Source organism: Martes martes (genome assembly GCF_963455335.1).
Source record: "Martes martes genome assembly, chromosome: X".
NCBI lineage: Eukaryota > Metazoa > Chordata > Mammalia > Carnivora > Mustelidae > Martes > Martes martes.
Window position 1 is genome coordinate 30,661,092 of NC_137897.1, and position 6,233 is coordinate 30,667,324.

The 6,233-nt window shown below is 42.3% G+C and overlaps 1 pseudogene across 1 annotated transcript in view; it reads left to right on the forward strand.

The window, feature by feature from the left end:
• LOC308337326 (MYND-type zinc finger-containing chromatin reader ZMYND8-like) overlaps positions 1-1,393 on the forward strand; it is a 42,780-nt pseudogene extending 41,387 nt beyond the window's left edge. The window contains exon 2 of the transcript in view: positions 59-1,393. The product of the transcript in view is annotated as an MYND-type zinc finger-containing chromatin reader ZMYND8-like (transcript). The remainder of the gene's footprint in view (positions 1-58) is intronic.
• The last annotated feature ends 4,840 nt before the right edge of the window (positions 1,394-6,233 follow it).

The following is a 6,233-nucleotide window of genomic DNA, read 5'->3' on the forward strand; positions in this document are numbered from 1 at the left end:
CATAGGGAAGGCTGCAGAGAGCCATGAGGGTATCAGACAGAATGCTGGACCTTCTCAGTGCATCCTGTCAATACGAGGAGGGGCAGCAATGTTGTACCACAGGATGGATGGAATGATTTCTACTGCTGGATTTGTCACCAGAAAGGCCAAGTCCTTTGCTGTGAGATTTATCCCTGGGTTTATCATGTTAAGTGTCTGAGACTGACAACAGAACCAGAGGGAGATGGGTTTTGTCCTGAATGTGAAAAGATTATGGTAACAGAAGGCGTTGAGGCTCAGAGTAAAGCCATGACAATGTTCACCATCAAACAGTTATCCTACCTGTTCAAGTTTGCCATTCAGAAAATGAAACAACCAGGGACAGATGCATTCCAGAAGCCTGTTCCATTGGAATGGCATCTTCCATTCTGTGGACCCTTGTACATTGGAAAAGAAGGCTAAGAAGAAAATGTAGGGCTGCCTACGCTTTTCTGGCTGATGCAAAGTGGATTTTGCACAATGCATCATTTAAATGGAAGAAATCACAAACTGACATGGCAAAAGTACTGATCAAAGTCTCTGAGTATGGGGTGAATGAAATCAAAGTATATCCACTAAATATCTAGCTGTTTGACAAAAATGAGATAACTGGTTTTATGAAGCTTGTAGCAGTTCAAATCCTTTGGTCTGGGCAAAACTGAAGGGGTTTCCATTCTGGCCTATAAAAGCTCTGAGGGATAAAGCTGGGTAGCATGATGCACATTTATTTAGGTAACATGACAGGGCCTGGGTTCCAATAAATAATTGCCACCTCATGTCTAAAGAAATTCCTTTTTTCTGTGAAAAACACAAAAAGCATCTTCAATGGTGCAATGAGAAAGATGGAGGTATAGGTGAAGAACATCTGCAGAAAGTTTAGGGGTCTTAATTACTCTCCCATTGGGAAACCATACACGCCCAACATCCAGTACCAAATGCTGCTCAATCCCAGCAACCCCAGTGCTGGCACTGCCCAACTAGACAAGCAGGAAAAGGTCAAGCTCAGCTTTGACATGACAGTGTTCCCCAAGATACTGATGGCAAGCCCATGCTGAGCAGGGGCTGGGGTCGCAGGATTTCCTTGTCACATGTGCCAAGCTCTCCCACAAGTAAAAACTCTTCCATGCACACAGGTTCTGACATGGAGCAGGATGCCAAGAAGAAGGCCACGTTGAGCCACTTCAGGGCCAGCAAGGAGTCCATGGACTTCCTGGACAAGAGCACAGCTTCACCAGCCTTGGCAAACATGGGACAAGCAGGTACTTTATCCAGTGGTCCAGAAACTTTCTCTCCTCAAGCATCCATGCCAATCATGATAAAAACAAACAAAATGTCCACCACTGGAAGCATCCTGAATCTTAACCTGGATTGTTGAAGCAAGGCCAAGATGGACCTGAGGGAGCTAAGCGAGTTGGTCCAGCAGCAGGTGGTACTTTTCTTCTCATCTCACCCAACTGGCAGAGTCACACCAGGTTCCAGATAAATCTTGACAAGATGATAAAGACTTGCAAAGCACAACTAGGCATAAATGAAATCTCAAATGATGTTTACACAGCTATAGAGCCCAGCGATCCTGAAGATTCTGAGAAGTCAGATAGGAGTGATAGTGAGTATCAGTGACAATGAGTGGAAGTCTAAGAATGAGCCAGAAGATGCAGAAGACAAAGAAGGTGGTTGGATGGATAAAGAGCCATCTACTGTCAAACAAAACAAAACAAAAACTCAAATTGTCAAACCCAGTGGAGACTAGGAGGAACTGAAAAGCACATGGCCAACCAGAGAGAAAGCAGATCCAAGCTTCAAGAAAAGGCAAGTTCCCAGCCTAAGAAGGACTCTTCAGAAAAAGTGAAAGCCTTTTCCTCCTCCCACAAAAGATAAACTGAAGGGAAAAGATATAGATTCTCCCAAAGTACATATGAGCCTGGACTCTGATTCAGAGAGTAAACTTGTCATGGGTTTAGAAGACCAGTTGGACAAAAGGGTCAAAAAAATAAGGAACCCAAAGAAGCATCTCTGAAGCAGAATGAAGGAATCTGTAACAGAGTGACAAGAATATATAACCATGAAACAAAATGAAAAATAAGGAAGTCTAAAAGATGAAGGTAGAATAATAAGAGGTCTGGGAAAGTGTATGCATAGAAATACATACTGTTTCATCCTTCAGAGTTAGCAACTTTGGGCTTCCATTTTGCCTGTGAGCTTCCTAGCAGTCAGAGAAAAAAGGGAAATACAGTCCCTTAAAATATCTAATATTTTTCCAAAAAATAAAACATTCCAGCTGGAAAAAAAGTAAGATACACTTTTGAGCCTTTGCAAGTTCAGAGCTTGGCCAAGGATGCATAAATATGAGCATGTAAATATATAATAAATAGAACTAAGTTCTATTATGTAGGTAGAAGCAATATCATTAGCCCTAGTGGCCTGGGCCTGGACAAAATGAGCACAGGTATCACTTATCTTCATGATTAATAGACTGTGTCTCAAAATCCTGTATATCAATTACTTTGTACCAATAGTATTAAAAAAAAAAAACAAGTATCAGGGGCGCCTGGGTGGCTCAGTGGGTTAAAGCCTCTGCTTTCGGCTCGGGTCATGATCCCAAGGTCCTGGGATCGAGCCCCACATCGGGCTCTCTGCTCCGCAGGGAGCCTGCTCCCTCCTCTCTCTCTCTCTCTCTCTCTGCCTGCCTCTCTGACTACTTGTGATCTCTGTCTGTCAAATAAATAAATAAAATCTTAAAAAAAAAAAAAAACAAGGATCAAAGAAAGTCATTCAGACATCTAGACAGTGAGTTGCAGAAGTTAGATTACCATTTCCCCAAGTGGGGGGAAGTACCTAGAAGAATGTGAGTTAAAGATCATCAAAGAGAATGAAAATAGTTCACGAAGAAATTCATCAATTTGTCTTTAAGGAGAGGAGACTGTGATATAAAAGTTATAAAAGAAGCACTATTATTGTCTCAATTAAATTCGCTCATTTTTTTCTGGAGGCATTGTGTCTATATCCTGGCCAAATCTTTGTTCTGCTCTATGGCAAATTTTAAAATAAATTCTAATGAGCGTTTGTGTGTTGTTTTACCTTGTACAAGTGGCTCTTTCTCACACTTTCTCATGCATGTCTCACAATAATTCTGTGAGACGGGTATGGGAAGTACTCACTTCACAGACAAGAAAGCTTGAGTCTCAGGAAGGACTGGTAGTTGGTCCAAGTTAACCAGGTCTAGTGCATAGTGAACCAAATCCTGCCCCATGGGCTGTGCTCTTCCTACACCACCACTCAAGTCCTCAAACACGACCTGGGGAAACAAGCTGTCAGTAGTTGTATGACAGGGTTTTAACCTAGCCTCTCAAGCAACCCAAAAGTGAATGAGAGGGGATTTCTAGTATAATCTAAGATACTGTATCCTTGAAGGAGGTCCCCTGGAATAGCGTTAAGAATCCATCGGGGAAGCCTTGTCAAGCCAGACGTCTCTTCTCTCTCATGAGGGTTTGAGGAGAGTAGCGGCCCCTTTCTTCCTCCCCGCCTTGTCCTCATCTTCCTGCTCAGCACTAGTTCAGGATGCCATTGCCATTCTGGGGACTCAAGGAGGCTGACAAATGTGTTATTCTTCCCCCAAGCTGCTCATTAGTTTATCAAACTTTATTTATATAGGGAGTATGTCTCGTGAAATGGTTCTTAGATGTATTCCTTTCCTGATATTTTCCAGGAAAGACAAAATGTAATTCACACGGTGCGATGGGTTGTTTTCATGAAGCTGCCACGTCTTTGAAGGACTCCAGTGGGCTGCATCCTGAGATAGGAGAGAACAATACCAACCAGTGACAAAGGGAACCATACAAATGTCCTTCCGGAGGCTTTCACTTATCAGTCAGTACCCACCACCAGATACAATGCCGTTCATCACAGTAAAATGCATAATTCCCCCGTACAGCATATTGTTGGTGAGAACATTTCTCAAAGGTGTTTGGTATTGCTTATTTTTTGGTATGGCATCTCCTCACTCTCTTCCTCTGAGGAAAGTGTTGACGTTGGGTGATTTCTTCTAAGCCAGTGCACCATAAAGTTGAGGCTCAGTCTTAGGTCAGCTTTCCTGTAACCACTGATGGTCCCACCTTCCTTCCAGCTGGCTCATCCTGAAGCCACCTGCAGTTTTCCTGAACCAATCCCTATTCTTCTGCAACTTCCAGCAAATGATTTACAAGCTGTGCTCACAAGGAGGCACCAAATCAAGCAGAATGATTAATTGTGGAATGTATCTGAAGGCCGTGTGACCCCTGCAGACGACATGATGAGAGCAAGGGGAAAACCTCCAATGTTCCAATTCCTCAGTCATACAACCTCTCTGGCCTGTATTTTCATGTATGTAGGTCCCCATTTTATTTTATGCGTAGAGAGAAGTATTTCATTTTGGAATTAGAGGCCCTCATTTCTCTCCTTCCATTCCCATCCTTCTCATGGCCATTCCCAAGGGCCACATGTAAACTAAGTGGGACTGAGTTATTTTAAGTGCTATTTCCAAATTCATCTCAGATTCCTGTGGAATTTCCTTCTGTTAGGCTTTGGTTAGTAAATGAGATATCCTGACTGCATCTGTTGAATCTCACTGAAGAGTGGGGACAAACCATCACTGTTGGGTGGAAAATTGCTTATGGAAGCTGGAAAACCAGTTTAAAAGTACAAGGATGGGATATTTTAGCTCTTCTTTATGCCTGATGCACTTGAATGGAATGAATAGCCTAAAACCATGATGACTTACATAAGTAGATCAGCACTGGCTTTCCTATGACCAGGTTATCTCCCACCATAGGCTCTATATAGCTCTCATTTGGTCACTTTATAAGATGAACATTCCATTAACTATAATCTCCAAGGGATCTACATAGCTTTTTTGTTTTTTTGTGGCGTGGAGGGAATGGGGAAGCTATGTCCTATAACACTAAACGCACTGTTACAAGAAATAGGCAGGGGGTGGGGGGTGATGCCTGGATGGCTCAGTCAGCTAAACATCCGCTTGCAGCTCAGGTCCTGATCCCAGAGTCCTGGGATCGAGTCCTGCATTGGGATCCTTGCTCAGTGGATATCCTGCTTCTCCCTCTGCCTGTCACTTCCCCTGCTTGTGTTTTCTCTCTTTCTGACAAATAAATTAAATCTTAAAAAAAAAAAGGAAAGAAATAGGTAGGGACACCTGACTGACTTGGTGGGAGGAGCATGAGACTCTTGATCCCAGGTTTGTGAGTTCCAGCCCCATGTTGGGTATAGAGATTATTTAACTAAATAAATATTTAAAAATTTTAATAAGAAATAGACATTTGATAATTATTTATTAATTTGTCTTTATTTTACTGGAGGTTTCAGGGAGGCCCTTTTTCTCTCCATCTGCTCCCCTCATCTTCTTTTTCAAAATTGTGTAGTGATGGTTTTTTTTTTTAAAGATTTTATTTATTTATTTGACAGACAGAGAGAGATCACAAATAGGCAGAGAGGCAGGTGGAGAGAGAAGGGGAAGCAGGCTCCCTGCTGAGCAGAGAGCCCGACATGGGACTCGATCCCAGGACTGTGAGATCATGACCTGAGCTGAAGGCAGAGGCTTAATCCACTGAGTCACCCAGGTGCCCAGATGTTTTTTGTTTAATTAATTTTGTCTTCATTTTTTTTAAAGATTTATTTATTTTAGAGAGAGAGAGAGAAAGAGAGAGCATGTGCTTGTGACTGGGGGGAGGGGCAGGGGGTGAGAATCTTCAAGCAGACTCCACTCTGAGCACAGACCAGCCACGGGGCTCCATCTAAGGACCCATGAGAAAATGACCTGAGCTGAAAGCAAGAGTGGGGTGTTCCACTGACTGAGCCCCTCAGGCACCCCTTTTGTTTTCCTTTTTAAAATACAAAAACATTGTGTTTGATATCATTTTTATGTCATCATTTTTACAGTCCTGTAACATTTTGAAATTATAAATCATATACTTATTGTCTTGTGATATGACATATGTGGGTTGCGTGAAATATTATCCGCTACAATTAAACTGCACTTAGCAAATGCCCATGTTTATATTTTACCCCAAAGGTTACCACTAGCTCTTGACCCTCGCTTCAAGGTCATTTGTCAACACTGCACAAACTTTATTCTAGGAAACCTTTCCACTGAATCCTAATATAAGCCCACAGCTCTGAAACCCCAAAAGTTCTGAAACTGAAATTATTTTCTTAGAAATGTTGGC